The sequence below is a fragment of the Myxocyprinus asiaticus genome, chromosome 29 (genome assembly GCF_019703515.2).
Source record: "Myxocyprinus asiaticus isolate MX2 ecotype Aquarium Trade chromosome 29, UBuf_Myxa_2, whole genome shotgun sequence".
NCBI classification, from domain to species: domain Eukaryota; kingdom Metazoa; phylum Chordata; class Actinopteri; order Cypriniformes; family Catostomidae; genus Myxocyprinus; species Myxocyprinus asiaticus.
The window spans coordinates 27425974-27445684 of record NC_059372.1 but is presented as its reverse complement, the minus strand read 5'-3'; the positions used below and the strand labels follow the sequence as shown (position 1 = coordinate 27445684).

Genomic DNA, 19711 nt, shown 5'->3' with positions numbered 1-19711 from the left:
CAGAAAGCACTGGGATTTATGGCGGCATCCGTCATTCCATTAGGTCTCTTACACATGAGACCTCTTCAGTGCTGGCTGAAGCGCCGTGTGCCACAACATGCTTGGTGCCAAGGGCGCATGCGCATCACTATCACTGCTGTATAGCTGCTTTAGCACCATGGACAGCTCCTGCGTTTTACCAGTGAGGTGTTGTGCAGTCCCCTCTGGTACTCGAAGTCCCAAGCCCCAGTGGGAGCAGACGCAATGGCACACTAATGGCTGGCAAAATGCAAATATAAGTTTCCCCCAGTATGCCTGATTCACTCTGTCATATGCAAAGTCCGAGAGGACAAGGAAACGGTTTTTTAATTGTGCCGAAATGGCCCAACCATGGTTTCCGGAAGTGAGAGATGCTGTACAACTCGCCATGGGAAATACTGCTGAAGAGGGATCTCCTCTCTCAGGCGCAAAGCACAATCTGGCATCCCCAGCCCCAGCTGTGGAACCTGCATATGTGGCCCCTGAATGGGGCACACTAGACGTGGCAGAACTGATGCATACAGTCATGAACACCGTTTTACAGGCCAGAGCGCTGTCCACGAGATGCCTCTACATGCTAAAATGGAAGGTGTTCACTGATTGGTGACTCTTACATGGGAAAGAACCAGTAAAATGCCCCATACATGAAATTCTAATATTTCTTCAAGAGCGATTAGATGTAGGACTCACCCTGTCAGTGCTCAAAGTGTATGTGGCAACAATATCTGCGTATCACACACATGATAGGTGCCTCTATAGGCAAGCATGATTTAATCATAAAGTTCCTTAAGAGAGCAAGACGAATAAACCCACCTCAGCCGGCTTCAGTCCCAACTTGGGACTTAACTTTAGTCCTAAAAGCTCTTGCAGGGCCTCCCTTCGAGCCTTTAGACTCTGTTGATTTGCGCATGCTCTCCATAAAGACCGCACTACTGCTGGCTCTGGCCTCAGTAAAACTGGTAGATGACCTACTATCAGTCGACAATTCATGTCTGGAGTTTGGCCCCGGTCTTTCAAAAGCCACTGTCAAACCCAGGAAAGGCAATGTGCCTAAGATCCTAAGCACGCCCTCCAAGGTGCAGGTGGTTCACCTTCAGGCCTTCTTCCCTCCTCCATTTAATTCGGATGAGGAACAAGCATTGCATTTGTTATGCCCTGTGTTTGCACTACATGCATACATTGAACATACTCGCCAGTTCAGACTGTCTTATCAGCTCTTTATATGCTATGGAGGATGCACAAAAGGAATGTCCGTATCCAAACAAAGGCTCTCTCACTGGATTGTCGATGCAATTGCCCTGGCTTATGAGTCGCAGGGTAAGACTTGCCCAATTGGTGTTAAAGCACACTCAACTAGAGGCATGGCCTCCTCATGGGCATGGACGAATGATGTGTCCTTACAAGACATACACTATTGTAAGGTGGTTCAGTGGAAAGGAGGAGGCGAGAACCGGCTTGACAACTTAAATAATAATTTATTAACCAAAAAACATAAACAAAACACACAACTGAAAACACACAGTACAGCTGCCTGCAATTCTCTCTCTCTCGAACTGTCGTCCCCGGCCGCCTTTATCCCTCGCGCACCCCATCAGGCTGATTGGGGACCGGGTGTGTCTCATTCCAGCCCGGCCCCGCCCTCCTCGGCTCTACAACTATATTGCCAAAAGTATTCGCTCACCTGCCTTTAGACGCATATGAACTTAAGTGACATCCCATTCTTAATCCATAGGGTTTAATATGACGTCGGCCCACCCTTTGCAGCTATAACAGCTTCAACTCTTCTGGGAAGGCTTTCCACAAGGTTTAGGAGTGTGTTTATGGGAATTTTTGACCATTCTTCCAGAAGCGCATTTGTGAGGTCAGACACTGATGTTGGACGAGAAGGCCTGGCTTGCAGTCTTCGCTCTAATTCATCCCAAAGGTGCTCTATCGGGTTGAGGTCAGGACTCTGTGCAGGCCAGTCAAGTTCTTCCACACCAAACTCGCTCATCCATGTCTTTATGGACCTTGCTTTGTGCACTGGTGCGCAGTCATGTTGGAACAGGAAGGGGCCATCCCCAAACTGTTCCCACAAAGTTGGGAGCATGGAATTGTCCAAAATCTCTTGGTATGCTGAAGCATTCAGAGTTCCTTTCACTGGAACTAAGGGGCCAAGCCCAGCTCCTGAAAAACAACCCCACACCATAATCCCCCCTCCACCAAACTTAGTAGCAAGGAAATTTCACAACTGTACTTGTTGCACAGGTGGCATCCTATCACAGCACCATGCTGGAATTCAATGGGCTCCTGAGAGCGGCCCATTCTTTCACAAATGTTTGTAGAAGCAGTCTGCATGCCTAGGTGCTTCATTCTATACACCTGTGGCCATGGAAGTGATTGGAACACCTGAATTCAATTATTTGGATGGGTGAGCGAATACTTTTGGCAATATATAGTTTATAGTTTTGCAGAAGGATGGTCCTCTCAAACACATTCGCAAGGTTTTACAACCTAGACGTAACGTCTCTTTCCTATTCACTGGCCAAATATATATATTTATGCCCCTCCCTTTAGGGATGGGCTCCCATCATTTTACACAACCGCCTGCATTCAGGCCATTATAATTTACCATAAAGTCACAAGTACTTTCATTATAAATAAACTCCATTTCGTACTGGGTTCATTAGGCGTTAATTCATACCATATGACTATAGTTCATATATTCGTTATGAGTGCGCCTCTCCAATACTGCAACCTTCACATCCATCGACCGCGGAGACCAAATGGGATATGGCTAGCTTCCTTTCCAATGAACAGGCGGTAGCAGCCCACTTTTGTCCCTTGGCTCAAACTGGCCTGAGATCCCGCCCACTGCTCCTGTCTAAACCATGCCGGCTTACTTTTACACTAGCGGGACATACCTATAATTCAGCTGGGCAAGCTGGTGCCCCCTTGCACATGATGGCAGTGCTCCAGGTCTACCAGGCCAAAATTCCAAATGGCAATGGATGAATCCGGTCCTGACCCAACCATGTTTAAAGAACTTCGAGTCGCGACCGATTTGGCGCAAAGAGCAACAAAGGCCACGGCCGGAGTGGTTGGGCGCTCCATGGGAAATCTGGTTGCCCTAGACTGTCACCTTTGGAGGGACAACTCGGCCCTCCTTGATGCACCAGTATCCCCCGCTGGTCTCTTCGGCAACGTAGTGGAAGCCCTATCGGAGCCCTTACAGACAGCAGCAGGCTATGAAGCATTTCATGCCTAAACGAGGCAGTGCAGCCGCTCAGCCCAGCCACTCATGCTCCACTTCAGCGCAGCACCCCCCGAAACGGCAGCACTCTACTCTCCAGGCCCCTCTGGATCCATCTGAGCTGGCCATTTGCCCGAAAAAGCCTTGGCCAAAAAAGACGATGGGTTGCGTCCAATTCTGGACTTAAGGCTTCTGAATCGTGCACTGTCAAAGCGCCCATTCAAAATGTTGACAAAATCAGATCATAGCACACATCCGTCAGAATGACTAGTTTGTCTCGATAGGTCTGAAAAATGCCTATTTTCATATCCCGATCGTTCCTTATCACAGATACTTCTTGAGGTTCGCATTCAAGGAGACGGCATATGAATCCAAAATCCTGCCGTTTGGCCTTTCCCTCGCTCCGTGCACATTCACGAAATGTGTGGATGCAGCTTTAGCCCCTCTGAAAGTGGAATGGCTGCGCATACTCAATTACCTCGATGACTGGCTTATTTTAGCACAGTCAGAGGCTGTGGCACACTCGCACAGGGACGTTGCTCGCGCATTTGAATACAGTTGGTCTACGGGTTAATGTTGAGAAGAGCTCATTAATTCCCAGTCAGGAAATATCCTTCCTGGGGTTGCATTTGAACTCTGTAACAATGCACGCTTCGCTCTCGGCTGAGAGAATACACTCGATATGCAGCATGGCAGCGAGTTTCAAATTGGGCAGCGCTCTGCCTCTGAAATGCTTTCAGAAACTCCTCAGGCTTATGTCAGCCGAAGCAGCGGTCACTCCCCTTGGTCTATTACACATGAAACTTCTGCAGTGCTGGCTCAACCACCAGTTGTAGTCACCAACCACTGTCTATCTGCGTTAGCACCATGGACAGCTCTGGGGTTTTACTGGCCTGGGGTCACCTTAGGTCAGGTTTCCAGATGCAAAGTAGTCACTACAGAGGCGTCCAACACGGACTTGGGCGCGTTATGCGACGGCCGCCCGACATTCGGGGAATGGATGAATATGAAACAAACCTGGCACATGAACTGCTTGGAGATGCTGCCGGTTAGTTTAGCCCTAAAAGCATTTGAGTCAGAAGTGACAGGGCATCATATTCTGATTCGTACCGACAACAAGTCGGTAGTGCCATACATCAATCACCAGGGCAGTGTGGGATCTCCAGCAATGATGATACTCACGCGGCAGCTCTTCAAATGGAGCGGCGAGCGTCTCCTGTCGTTACGGGAAACCCATGTGCCCGGAGCCCTGAATTTCGGAGCGGACATGCTCTCTCGACAGGGAGTGATTCCAGAGGAGTGGAAAATCCATCCCCTAACGGTCATGTAGATCTGGAATAGGTTTGGGAGGGCGACAATAGGAGACCTCACATTGTTCCCTGTGGTATTCCATGACAGGACAAGCATCATTGGGGGTGGATGCGCTAGCTCACAAATGGCCAACGGGTCAAAAGTATACATTCCCCCCGCTGTGCCTCATTCCTCCACTCCTCTCCAAAATCAGGGAGCAAATGGAAACAGTAGTACTGATCGCGCCGAGGTGGCCGAATCAACCGTGGTTTCCAGAAATAGTGGAGCTCCTACATGTGCATCCGTGGGAAATCCTACTGAGACGGGACCTTCTTTCTTAGGCTCGTGGCTCGATTTGGCACTCGCGGCAGGAGTTATGGAATCTACACGTGCGGCCATTGAATGGGTCACGTCGGATTACGAAGACCTCTCACAGGTGGTAAAGAATACAATTTTGCACGCTAGAGCCCCATCTACGAGATGTGACGATCCCATTATTTGCCCTATTTCTGTAATTTGGGAATTTTTACAGGATTGCTTAGATGCAGGTCTTACTCCGTTTACGCTAAAAGTATATGTAGCTGCTATTTTGGCAAATCATGCAGCTGTAGGGGGCATGCCAGTAGGTAGACACTGTTTCGTGGTCAGCTTTCTAAGAGGTGCGAGGCGATTGAATCCTCCTCGCCCAGCTACAATCCCTACATGGGACCTGGCCTTGATGCTGAATGCGCTGACTAAAGCCCCCTTTGAACCCATCAAGTCTGTTGATCTGCGTTCTCTTTCCCTGACAACAGCTCTCTTACTCACCCTGGTGTCTGTTAAGAGAGTGAGTGATCTGCAGGCATTCTCAACGCACAGCTCCTGTCTGGAATTCGGTCCGAGCAAATCTAGAGCCACGCTGAGACCGAAAAGAGTTTATATTCCCAAAGTACTCTCTACCCCCTTTTAGGCGTAGGTAGTCACTTTACAAGCCTATTACCCCCCTCCCTTCCAGTTGGATGAGCAACGCTCCCTTCATACGCTCTGTCCAGTCAGAGCGCTACACACCAGTACCTCCGAAGGTGGCTGGGAATCCCTCCAAGCTTCACTTCAGCAGGCCTCTACATAAGATCAGGACAGCTCCAACTTCCTCTGTCATCCGTGGTGGAGGAATTCAAGGTGGCAAAGTGTAGAGTGGTAATGACATACAGAGACTCCCAGGATGAACAAGTCAGACATGCAGGTGTTACTACAAGATCAGGACGCAAGTGGGCAGCCAACACCTCTGTTGCACAAGCTGAAAGTATGCTGAAGCTACGTGACATCATTGGAATGCCATGCACAGTGAGACAGGGCCTAATGGGACCTTCCCAAGAGGAAAATCAAATGGCGGATCTATGGAAACTGGAGCCTTTCCACATCTCCTTCCTGCTGCGATCGGTATATGACATGCTCCCAACTCCAACAAATTTGCACAAGTGGGGTATGAGAGAGGACCCACTATGCAAGTTTTGTGGGGAGAGGGGCACCTTGGCGCACATCTTGTCAGGGTGTAGAACAGCACTCACCCAGGGAAGATGCAGATGGCGCCATGATAAGGTGCTCATGACGCTTGCTAACACCCTGGAGTAGGAGAGACGCAAGAAATGCCAAACACACAGGAAACCAACACCATTTATCAAGTTTGTGAGAGAGGGAGAAAAGCCATCAACCACAGTAAGAACTGTGAAGGCTGCAGTTCCTGCAGTAACATTGTAGCAACCATATTTTTGATGAAAACCCACTGTTTTACTGCAATAACATTGTAGTAAACATGTTTTTTGGTGGGAACCATGGTTTTGCTGTAACATTGTAGTAACCATGTCCATGGTTTTTAATTAAGTAACCATGTATTTACTACAGTACAGATTTGGCCTGTAAGAAATAGTATGTTCAGGAAAGTTCTAGTAACAAGTCTCTGTGGCGCAATCGGTTAGGGTGTACGGCTGTTAAACAGAAGTGTCTGTGGCGCAGTCGGTTAGCACGTACAGCTGTTAAACAGAAGTCTCTGTGGTGCAATCGATTGATGCAATCGGCTGTTAAACAGAAGTCTTTGTGGCGCAATCGGGTAGCGCGTTCTATTGTTAAACAGGAGTCTCTGTGGCGCAATCGGTTAGCGCGTTCGGCTGTTAACCGAAAGGTTGGTGGTTCGAGCCCACCCAGGGACGGTGAGGTACTTTTTTTTTTTTTTTTTTTTACATTAGTTGATAACACAATTTAAACACGATTTTTCCAGAAGAATTTCAAATGTGCAAAATTAAAGGTCTGCAGTTGGTAGTAACTTTCTATTGACACTGTAATAACTTTGTAGTAAACATGTTTTTTGGTGGGAACCATGGTTTTACTATAACATTGTAGTGGCAGAGTCCATGGTTTGTTTTTGTATGTTTGTTTTTGTGGCAGAGTCCATGGTTTTTAATACAAGTAACCATGTATTTACTACAGTAACACTAGTATCCATATAGAAATAGTTTTGCTATAGTAATATTGTAGAAACCTTTGACTGTAGCAACCATGGTTAATTTTGTGGTTACTGGGGTTTTACTATAAATACTGTGGTTAAACTATGGTTACTTGAGCTTTGTAAGTACTTACTTTGTAAGTGTTGTGTTGTTAGAAAGGGTATAAAATGTAGACTCTGATGTATGAGTCGTCGTGGCTTTGTTGAGTAGAAAACAATAAATGTTTATCATGTTTATTATTTTACTTTTTCAGACAATTCTTAGGCGATTTGGCCAGGAATGTTTCAACAGCAAGTCTCTGTGGCGCAATCGGTTAGCGCGTTCGGCTGTTAACCGAAAGGTTGGTGGTTCGAGCCCACCCAGGGACGGTATATTTTTTTTTAATGCAGTAGTTTTGAGTAATACATGTAAATGTTGTGTTGACATTGCTAATGGAGCACTTTAATTAGGCATGACTCCAAATGCCTGAATATTAATTGTTACAGTGTCTTTTTCATAAAAAAGCACATATATTCTTTCAACGAGATCTGTCCTAACAATATTGAGTTTATACTTTTATGCTTCTTCACATTTAACTTTAGAGATAGATGCCAAACATATTGATTGATTATAATAAAACATATAAATTCTTGTAAAATGATTGCTTATCCGTGGATTCACATTGTTTTATTGTTTTATATTTAGACAAAGGTCCCATGCAGGTCAATGGACAAATGCCTTTTGGGAGCCCTCTAAATTGCCTTTGTGGAATCAATCTTCAAAGGATATGTAAATCAGATTTTAAAATGTAAGATGGGTTTGTTTTTTTTCCCAGAAGATGTATTGGAATCATTCAAAGTGATGGAGTCACAAGTCTCTGTGGCGCAATCGGTTAGCGCGTTCGGCTGTTAACCGAAAGGTTGGTGGTTCGAGCCCACCCAGGGACGGTAAGGTTTTTTCATTTTTTTCATTTTTTTTTTTTTTTACATTTGTTGATAATGATAAAATAGTGAATGATACAAGATGTCTTTATTTCAAATGTGCATTTTTCTTTTTGTTCAAAATTAAAGGTCTGCAGTTGGTAGTAACTTTCTGTTGACACATCAGTCATCTAGGCCAGTAGTTCTCAACCTTTTGGACTCCAAGGCCCCCCATTGTCGGAGAATATATTTGAAGGCCCCCAATGTAGACTATTAGATATTCATATTATAAGATATATCTATTATAAGATATTTCCTTAGATACTTCTACTGTAATGATGACAACGCTTTTTTCCAAAGTTTTTTTAATTTAAGAAATTACCAGCGTGAATATATATATATATATATATATATATATATATATATATATATATATATATATATATATGTATATATAGATAGATAGAAATGTTTTGCTTACACTTAAATAATAAAAGTTATAATTATAGGAAATGTGATGTATAAGAATGTGAGATAGTGATTATTATAATTTGAGATTAATGACTGTAGAATTTAAGTCTAGCAATGGGCCATTACTGCTTTGTTTTGTTTTTGTTAAATTTATCTTAGCACTGTTTAAATTAATGTATTCTTGAAAGAAATGCAAAGATATATGGGTATGCAGGATGATAAACCTCCTAATGTTATGGTTAGAAAGTGGATGAAACCGGGCTCCCCCTGACTAAGCAGACAGAGCCCATCCTCCACTTTGATAATTACAGCAGAAAAGGGCTAAATGGGCTGATAAGGTCAACAGGTGACAGGTTTTTCCAGTCTACAGAGCCTGTTGGATACTGAAAATAGAGATTTAAAGCTCTTTGAAGAGCTTTGTTGAGTACAAGGCATAAATATTCATGTTTATTTTCAGATAATGTCCATAGCAAAAACACAAAAGGTCATGGGGGATGGGGAGTGGATGTCCTGCCTGCCAACAGCCTAGCTCTTTTTCTGAGTGGTGTGATCCCCTTAAGAAAATTGCACTGACAAGTTTTACAGTAAACATGTTCATGGAGTGAACACAATATGCCTGAATCTCTAATTTTACAATTTTACATGTGTATCTACATTTGTGAGTGCACATAGAAAAGTCTGTAGTAATAAACCAAATTTCTGAATTTTAGGTCCTCTATAGGAGAACACCAGTATAGGTGGGAAGACTGGACAAAATTAAACATATCATGAAATAATTGTTGAATGAAATGCTGTAGTCTATATATTATTATATATTAAAGATATTTTTTATATAAAGATTATATATATATATATATATGTAATCTTTATTTAATCTTTATATAAAAAATATCTTTATTGAAAACTCAATGAAACAGTTAGTTGCATAAATTAAATAATCTAAAAATTTTGCTAATTGCATACATTAAATAATCTAAAAATCTTAAAAGCTGTCTCTGTCTCAGCCATTTTAAATAGAACTCCACAAGGTCCCGCCCACAGACGTGTGACATTATCTTAAAGCTCAAAGCTCAGGAATACATCTTATTCACGCACGCTAGCGCCATCTTTGATTTTTAATGGGAATGACAATGAGGCTGTGAGGGATAGGACTTGTAGTATCTTCAATGGCACGAACTGTATAAAGCTGTAAAAAGCTCCTAGATCACATCTCATATTGTCTAGAGTTCTTTGTATACTGAATGTTCTTGGACAGATATTTTATCAAAGTTTTGTCCGTGGAACGATCCAAAAACACTTGAAACTGCAGTACAGCACTTTGAATAGACTGTAAGTCTCTCCCTCACAGCCTTGTGGTCATTCCCATTAAAAATCAAAGATGGCGCTAGCGTGAATAAGGTATGAGTGTGGCATTTATCAAGATCGGTATTATATAATTTACAACTAAAAAATAACTAATACTTCCATTCAGGACAAAAATGGATGGTAAATTTCAGAACAACACTGTTATCAACAGCTGTTCACTGAGAATAAAGCATGACTTTAGTCCAAGGCTTTTTCTTGAAGCCGAAATACCTCAGTTGGGAGCGTGTTAGACTAAAGATCTAAAGGACCCTGGTGCGATCCCTAGTTTCGGCATTTTGCTTGCTTGCTTCCGTGTAAAGTAGTCCTATCCTTTAATGTGAAGATTTCCTAATATATTCGTATACCATTATTATACAAATTATTGTGTATACACTACAGAGTGGTGTTTGTGACGATTTAAGGAACATGAGTTTATTTATTTCTGAAACAACCAACATTTTGTTAGCACAAGGTAATTATGTATTATTTAATGGGTAGGCTATAAAATAAAGTTAGACATCTTTTATATTTAACACTGTGGAAAAATAGAACCATGTAGCTAATATTTTAAGCTTGTTTCATCTCTCATTTGCAAGTTGGTTTGGACTGGTTTATCTGGTCTGTTAAAAGAACACGTATGTAAATTAGGGCTGCATGATTGTGACAAAAAATTGTAACTGTGAAGTATTTCCCTTGATTGTAAATGTGATTATTAATTACAAATAATAGAATTGACATTAAAAAAAAAAAAAAAACTTGTTTTCTACATTTCTAATAGATTCTAAAATTATACTCAAATTAAAGAATGACAGAAAATGTTTTATGTTAAGAAAAATGCCCCTGCAATTCATTCCTGAAGTTCATTTCTGATACTGGCTCCATCCCAGAATATTCCGGAGGCATTCTGAAACTTGTGCAGTAACTATCATGTGCTGAGCAGTCTTTGCCAAATTCTGTTTGCATAGTTGTACACACTGTTTTATGCGGCCTGTACGTAAAAGTTTCAGGGAAAGCTTTAACATAATTTCCAAGCAGTCATTCACCATCAGTCATTTGCATTGGTATTTTTGTTGTGCATGTTCTTTCATGAGACACATTCCTTCATTTATCTTTTTCCTGACTTGTATTATTACGCATAATGCTCTTGCATTGTGACTAGATTTTTAATATGTTTTGTAGGGGTGGGAATCAGCAGGGACCCAGTGAAAATACTGTAGATATCTTGGTCGTTATATGATAATGATGCAAAGGGATAGCGCACCTTTGTTTTCCATTGTGTCAAGCGCATTTCACAAAAACCTTTGCACTCTAGCTGTAATGTGAAATGATAAGCCCTGGGGCCCAGGACCACCTTAATGCGGCCTTGGGCATACTTGGTAAAAAATGATAACGTAATGTGTCTTGGACTAATTAAATTATGTAGTGTGACTGACCGTGTGTTCAGTTTTTTTGAATTGCAATTTAGTAAATTCAACATCCTTTCATTCCAATTCAACTTCTTGTGGGGCGTGGCCAATTCAATTCAAATTCCAACTCATGAATTGAAAGAGAGTTAATTCTGAATTTTGCACAACACTGATTGTGATGTACAATATTGCAATAATTCATTGGGGTATATTGGTGACAGTGAACATGTTTAACATGTCTGATGGTTTTATCCAGTCTTCCCACATTCTTTTTCCAATATGAATATTTTTTGCATGATCACTACATCTCTGAAATACCTGGAAAAAAGTAGATGCCAAGATTGATAGTTGCATTATACAGTACAAATAGGTAAATATGAAGCAACCCAGCTGGGGCAGTATTTTAACTATTTAATTTTAAAGCAATCACATTTACATTTCTGTAATGAATATTTGCCATACTTACTTTCTTCCATCAATAGCACTATACAATTACAAAATATAGTAATAATAAATATATATATATATATTCTCTAACATAGTTTATGTATATATTATTAAAAATGGTATACAGTAGCTCAGTTTTTTCTGTTTTCCTGGCCTAAATTCTTTCAGATTTCACTTTCAGAGCTGCTTTATCAAACATGGATTGACTGGTAGATAGCTGACACCACGAATCCACTATAAGAAAGAGAGGAATGACAACCCACAAAATATTAATGAATACAAAGTAGAACCAGAAGTAGATTGGGTGCCCATATTCGCTGTGAATGTATCCATCTGTGCTCGGTGAAGTAGAGGACTGCACCATACAGCTGACCTGTAAGTAATGTTTCAGGTTGAGTGATTCTCCTTCAATGTTGACAGGTTCTAGGGCCATGTAGGGGGAGAAATTATATTTGTTTTATGAGTAAAAACTGGTCTTGTAAATGTGCCTTCAACCGTACATTATGTGTGTTTAAAGTTGACAAGTTGTAATTATACACAATGGAGTATATTGTAATAATTGCACATACAGTTTGAGCAACACATCTCTTACACAGAGATACAATGAACTGCAAGACAAATCTGTAAGGATGATTATACAGGAAGGCCACAACAATCCATATGCTGAAGGGACCCCACAGGCAAGCAGTCACTGTTTTCATGCAAACAGTGAATTTATCCGCTCCAGAGCAAAGATCCCATTAAGGAGGTTGGACACAATAAATAAACTCATATTTGAATGTATGACAATCATGTGTATTTACAATGGAAGTGAATGGGGCCAGTCCGTTAACGTTAAAGGAATATCCCAGGTTCGATACAAGTTACGTTCAGTCGACAACATTTGTGGCATAATATTTATTACCACAAAAAATAATTTTGACTAGCCCCTCCTTTTCTTTAACCCTCTTATTGCGTTCAAAATCTACTTGCACCTTTCGCATTCATGGGTAAGTTTTGACCCAGTGGAGTTTTAAGCTTATAAAACATTCATAATCCAATTGTTTTCATCAAAAATCATGTAGCTCATTAACTTCTTAGCTGTTCATACTTGTAAAAAGATCTATATTTTTAGCATGTTAACTGAAAAATATACATGTTATTATGATGTCTGTTTTTTTATTAAATTTTTTTAGAAATTCTTTAACATTTCAAAATATACATTAACTACAAATAAACCAGTGTGATACTTGTGAAGATATATTTTTTTTTATTAAGGTTTATATGAAATTTCATTTGACTATAACATTACATTAAATTTATATGAATATTTAAATTGAGAATTTCTAGTAATTCTCCTATTAACTTCCATATGAATTAATTACTCATTACTGCTGAAAAATAACTTAGTAGTCAAAATCTGCCCAACCAAATAATATTTTTTTTCCCCAACAAAACATCAGAACAAATATACAACACAACTACACAACATCTGTACTTGTATTCAATGTTTTTAAAGGGGTCATGAAATGAGGAATCGAATTTCCTTGATCCTTTCACATATAAGAGGTCATTGTACAATAAAAACATACTGTAAGTTTCAGAACTGAAAACTTCCTCCTTAATAGAAAAAGAGTATTTAAACCAAGCTGCACATTTGGAATTTGTGGAACTTGCGACGTCACAAAGACCAAATACATCTGCATATGCAATGCCTATTTTTCGTTATTGAACCCTTGGCCCCGCCCACTGGTGCTCAGTCAGTCACACAAGTGAAGAGGAGAGAGATGGGGCCTGTCATGGGAGATTCATCCAAAGTGGACTTACACAGGACACCTTCATGTGCCTGGATTTAAAAAAAATTCTACATAAACATGCACAGACAGACGTCTTTGACCGCTTAATACATATCTCTGGTCGCTTTTTAAAGACTCGGTGTCAAGTTACAACTCTGAAAAGAAGAAGCTCTCTGTCACTCAGCTGCTGCCTCGTGTTCTTTTGCCCATCTTCGCTATTTTTAGTTGCTGGTGTATGAAAAGATGAAGGAATGATACAGGAAACCGGATGTGTCTTCAGCATATTTTAGAGTGGATTGTATGTTCGGCTCATATCTTAACAGTCATAATACGATTCAAGCAAAGGAACTGTTATTGAAGGATGGGGCAGTTAAAAACACTTGGACATGATCGCAAAAACTATGAGTAAACAGTTTCATTCATGAATATTTCATGTGTCATGACTGTGATAGTTTATGGTGCTGACATCCTGTTTACACCAGGTGCGTCCGTTTACGCGACGCAATGGCTTGAGGCTGTCTACACCGGGCGCATTGACACAAACTTTCTAAACCGTTTATTTATGTTGTTGGCAGTAGTAGCACCACCACATGCAGCACAAAATGGAATGGGACATTGGCGAGACGCAATGCGCCGCAATGGATGCTTTTGTGGTAGACAGAATCATTGATTATAATAGCTTCTGATGCAACACAACTCTTGCATCTGGTGTAGACAGGGTGTGAGTGTAAACAGTTGTGCTTGAGATGAACAGTTTAATACATTTGGATTCAATGTGTTGGTTGTGTTTAAACCCTGAAATTTAGTTTTTATAATGTTTTGGTGCATATTCATTTTCTTCTGATTGCGTTTCAAATATGGCTGTATTCGAGGGGTTGCATGATGTTAGTCAATCATAACAGCAGTGGCGATTTCTCAGGGCCAGCAAAGCCTTCTCTGCTGGCCTAACATGCCAAATAGATAAATATTTTTCATCCTTTCATTCTCAATCACCTTTTTGCCTATGTATTTTTAATCGCTTTCCACTCTTAATTAATCTACAAACAAATAGAGAAAAATGAAAAGTTTATCCAGTCAGAATTTATTCCTTGATGCTTACAAGCAAAGTGTGACAACTGTTTCACAAATCACATGCCCAAAGCAGCACGTGAGTTTGAGCTCCACCCCCTCAGGCCTTCAAAATTTCCACAGAATCAAATAAAGTCAGATTCATCAGCCAATCAGATTGATTTATTTGTTCTTGGTGGGTGTGATCTTTAGGATATGTCCCGGCCGAGGCCTTCTAGCTGGCCTTGAGAGATCATGCTTTAAGTGATGTACGTAATTTGAAAGCGAAGTGTGTGAGATCTTGCTGACGAGACGGCTGTCATCACTGCCACAGCACCACTGAGAAAGAGGTCCTTATGGATTTAAAAACACGAGATGTTCTGCATGACCGTGTGATTGCTTAATTTATAAAACAGGAAAGGAGGACTGATTTTCACTTCAAGCAAATTGGTAAGTGCTTTTTGCATTGTTATAGCAACAACAGGAGTTTTCTAAATGTAAATTAGGCTGCTTGAGCATTCAATGTCAGATCAAGTTTTGAAAAGTAGTTCAACTCGGAAAGTTGGATTTTACAACTTCCTACTAGGAAAAGTGCAATGGAATGCATCTTGAAGTCAGAATTACAACTTGTAGGCTCGTGCAGAAATTCTCAACTCTGATTTTGCCGAGATGCAGGGGCATGATGTCACACAAACATGTCGACACTCAGGGAGATATATAAAGTAAGTGATAAACATTCACTTCATTAAGTAATATCGATAAATGAGTTTACATTTACATTTATGCATTTGGCAGACGCTTTTATCCAAAGCGACTTACAGGGCCCTTATTACAGGGACAATCCCCCTGGAGCAACCTGGAGTTAAGTGCCTTGCTCAAGGACACAATGTTTTAAGTAATACAATTAAGTAATATCGATAAATGAGTTTGTTTCCACATTACATGATATTAAAGCTTGTTTAACAAACGCCTGCAGAAACAGGTTTATAAAACTTTATAATCTCTTTTGATAATCGTACACCTGAAGCATTGTTTATCAGTTGGGTTGCTAGGAGACATCTCTAATGAGAGTCAAACCCCTGCTAAGCTAACGGGAGCGTTGCAGTTCCAAATATCGGGGAATGGAATGCATTTATGGTCAGAGATATCAAGTAGGAATATCCCACATCCAACTTGAATGGAACGCAGCATAACCATGTACCCTGACAAAATGAAATTTATTGCAAGCAACATTTAAATCACAAATATTATTAGATAGATTTTTCCAGGTATTGTAGACCTCCTTGGTAGATTCATATGAAAAATTATGATTTTTGAATGTCTGTTCGGGAGACGTTCATTTCACAAAACAGACATGCTGCAGTTAAAATTAGGCTTGCTTGAGCATTAAGTGTTGTTTCAAGTTCTGGCTTTCGTGCTTGGATGTGTTTTTAAAATGTCAATTGGTATCACTAGTTAGCTGCGACGTAATGTATGATGCCCAAAGACATAGGGTGTCTTATTCTTTGTGAAACTGTGTTTTCTTAATGGCATGAATCACACTGAAGGCCTAGACTTAAAATGCACGCCCGCCACTGCATAACAGTGGGTGTTTATGTTGAAGTTTTGAGGAAGCGCTTAGGCCAAAACCAAGCGTTTCAGACAGAGGGCCAGAGACAGGGTGGAAAATTATCATATATTACTAAATTATGACTTGTGTAATGCAAAAAAGCTTTACTAACATTATCAGTGGACCTCAGGGAAGATAATAAAACTATTTAAAAAAAGAGCATTTCATGACCCCTTTAAACAAAATGTATTCTGTTAAAGTGTGATTATGCTGCAAGCTGGTTCATTATCAGATCATTTTTAAGAGGGCGGCAAAGTAAAGATGTTGACTTTTCTTCCTTCAACCCTTTTTCAGAGTACATATGTATGCTTGAACTTTTGCTCTTGCCACACCTCCCTTTAGGCAGTTTTTCCTTTGATAGTTTATTTGTTATGTTTCTCTGTTTTGTCAGTTCTGTGTGTAAGTGTGCATGAGACTGTTTGTAAACAAGATGCAGTCCCATTTTGAGACAAAAAAGCAAGTGTGAATATGGGAAAGAGGCTAAATGTAAGTTAAGTGTTCATATAAAATATTCATAAATGTGCGAAAATGTCTGCATAATTTCATGGGTAAAGCCACAATTGATGCCTAGGTCAAAATTGTCCTGGGAATGCAAAAGATGTAACAATTTTATAAATATGGTTATATCTCTTAAATGATTTCTTCAAAAATCTGAAAAATTATTATTATTATTTTTTAAATATGTTCATTTTGATAGTCTTGACAAAGTCACAAAGTTTGGTTCCCATACGAAAAACTATGTGCTATTTAAAAATTATGTTTTACCTCTACTGGGTCAAAAATGACCCCAGTGCAATAGGAGGGTTAAGTACACAGACATTTACATCTGTTTGTTTACTGAACTGCGCATCAATATGTGCACTAAGTAATGATACTGTTCATGATTTTATCCTACATTAAAAGTGAGGAACAAATCGGGATTTATAAAGGCTGAAACTGACGTGAAAATGTTCTTAAACAAATGCCAACTGAAAAGCATGTGTTTTTTGTGTTTGGTGCTCATGCACTGGTACATCAGTACATTATAACAGTTATAGCCTGTATGCAGGGCCGTAGCTATTGGGGTGAAAGGTGGTAATGATTCTAGGAGCCCAAAGGTCCAGGGAGCCCCACAACTAATTGTAAACTGTATTTTTTAATAGGAAAGGGGCCCAGAGCAACATACAGTCAGGGGGCCCAGATTATCTTGCTATGGCCCTGCCTGTATGCCTCATGCTGTATGCCTTATTTTCCGCTGTAACTGACTATTTATTGACTGGCATTGGTTTCTGTGTGCATGTCAGTTAAAAAGTAATTCTTAGGCTGACGATATAACGCACACATTTTTGGAGCGAGGAGGAGAGATAATCATTTACAATCCTTCAAAGAAATGAATATGAATCAATATTGAATATGAGGGAAAGCACCGCAACTATCTCAAGAATGGAATAACAATTTTCATCAGTTCATCAGCCTCTTGTTTGCTATTGTTGATGGCATAAATTAAAATGACTAAATTCATTAAATGCAGAGTAATAAATCCAGCAGATGCAGATGGCGTGCATAAAGCAAACTTGGTCAATGAAAGAAACTGTTATTATTCATGTAAAATAATCACTCATGATGATGAGCTGTTATGGTAGAAACGGGAAACTAAAAGTGCACAACTGCTCTCTGTTTATTCGAGAATTGCATACAAGCACATGCCTTATGAACGAATGATTGAACGAACGAACAACATGGGTTTTGTATTCTGTCCTACCAAATATTAGGGTATTTGAAAATACGTTTATATGACATCTTTATAACTTGTGTGAGAATTGGAGTGTAATTTACAGTTAATTTACAGTAGACGGTGCTGTTGGTTTTCATAACTCATATGTTGGGTCATAAATTAAAATGTTTCTATAGCAAAACTGATACGATGTTTTCATTTTCACTCTGTGGTGATATTAAAAATTAACGTATTTTATAATTAATATAATTCATAATTAATATAATGAAGGCTTTGTGCAGTTGCACAACTTTTTGATTTACAGATTTGAGCGAATCAGTCCTACTACATTTGCTGAAATGACACCGGAGGTACAACACAAAGTCACTTACGAGTCATGGCACTAAAATTTAAAATTATCTTGCCTAAATTATTTAAACACTGACTACGACCGCATTAGAGTTGAATCTTCGCCATAGTAGGATTAGTTATTGTGCCCTCTGCTTTCAACACAACTGAAACAACAACAGACTGCTCAGTCAGTTAAATATCACTGAAGAGCCACAGAACTATAATAAAAATGATCTATTTTAAAACGCATCTCCTATCATATAGGCTACACCAATAAAAGACGACCGAGCCAATGAGTGAAAGTTATGAGCGGGGCGACACGTGTAGTGTTCAGTAAGCTGCAGCCATGGATACTTGGGTGAAACTTTAGGCACATTTTTTAGTTTAAGTTTTCCCCAAAGTTCTCTGAAACGTACAAGCTAACAATGTAAAAATAAAAAAAAATCACCTCTTTGCCGTGATAGGGATCTTTCCCTGCCGTGACCCGGATTCGAACCGGGGTTGCTGCGGCCACAACGCAGAGTACTAACCACTATACGATCACGGCGAGCTACTAGAGGCGTTCAGTGCACATGCTGAAATTGGAAACTAATACGTACGTGTTCCCCATATGATTCGTTTTATATAGCAGGGATTTCTATATATTTGATGATTTGTATGCATATTAACTTACATTGCCCGCTCTTAACTTTTGTTTTATTCAATTATCTAGTATCATATACAAAGCAAAACGTTTTGTTGTCCTTTTCAGGGTATCTTGATAAAGTAAATGAAAGTGAATGTTCTACATTGTGCTTAAGGAGTAATCGTACATTACAGCAATGGATGGATACATTACTACAAATGTGAGTAACCTACACTAGAGAAACTCTATTGTAAACAAAATCACTATTTGCATATATTTGTAATTTTTTAAAAGCCCTTTACTTTTAATACGTTTATCATCTCCCATATGGTCTAGCGGTTAGGATTCCTGGTTTTCACCCAGGCGGCCCGGGTTCGACTCCCGGTATGGGAAGTGTTATTTTTGTATTGATAATTTAAAAAACGACTTAATGCTGTACCTATCAGAAATAGTCTGTTCTTGAAAACGGCACATTAGAACACATACAACACCTTACACATGCATGTGAGGCATTTAGACAGCTCATGACGCACAACATTAGTCACAAAATAAATATTTTTTAACAACACAATTCGAACGTTAAATGTGTGCTTGCATAATGATTTAGTCCTCAAAAAACTGTACTTTAATAAAGATATTCTGCAATGTGCATGCTACCAAGCTATTTTTAACAGATTATTTTGTTTATTAAAGGTGCAGAATGTAAGATTCAGAAACACTTGTTTTTAATGACACCTGTGGCCGATAAGTGAACTGCAGACAGCTACCTGTTGCTCGTGCACATACTCCATAGGGACACGAGCATCGACCAAAACAATGACATAACGTACAAAGAGACTGAATGTGATTCATCGACATCATGCTGCCAGCATAGCATAATTAAAATTACACAGATATTATTGTTTTACTACAAACGTTGACACTGTATATTATATTTGACTCTCCAGTGCTGGAACAGGGCTAAAACAAAGTGTGGATTTAGGTCTGACTATGCAAGACTGTAGTTTGAAGTAATCACTTTTCT

General features: G+C 39.9%; 5 non-coding genes across 5 annotated transcripts; 4 read left to right on the top strand and 1 right to left on the bottom strand.

The window, feature by feature from the left end:
- Positions 1-6652: 6652 nt before the first annotated feature.
- trnan-guu (transfer RNA asparagine (anticodon GUU)) lies at positions 6653-6726 on the top strand. The gene has a single exon. It is a non-coding gene; the product is annotated as a tRNA-Asn (tRNA).
- Positions 6727-7314: 588 nt separating this feature from the next.
- On the top strand, positions 7315-7388 carry trnan-guu (transfer RNA asparagine (anticodon GUU)). The gene has a single exon. It is a non-coding gene; the product is annotated as a tRNA-Asn (tRNA).
- Positions 7389-7872: 484 nt separating this feature from the next.
- Positions 7873-7946, top strand: trnan-guu (transfer RNA asparagine (anticodon GUU)). The gene has a single exon. It is a non-coding gene; the product is annotated as a tRNA-Asn (tRNA).
- Positions 7947-18537: 10591 nt separating this feature from the next.
- trnah-gug (transfer RNA histidin (anticodon GUG)) lies at positions 18538-18609 on the bottom strand. The gene has a single exon. It is a non-coding gene; the product is annotated as a tRNA-His (tRNA).
- Positions 18610-19008: 399 nt separating this feature from the next.
- Positions 19009-19080, top strand: trnae-uuc (transfer RNA glutamic acid (anticodon UUC)). The gene has a single exon. It is a non-coding gene; the product is annotated as a tRNA-Glu (tRNA).
- Positions 19081-19711: the final 631 nt, after the last annotated feature.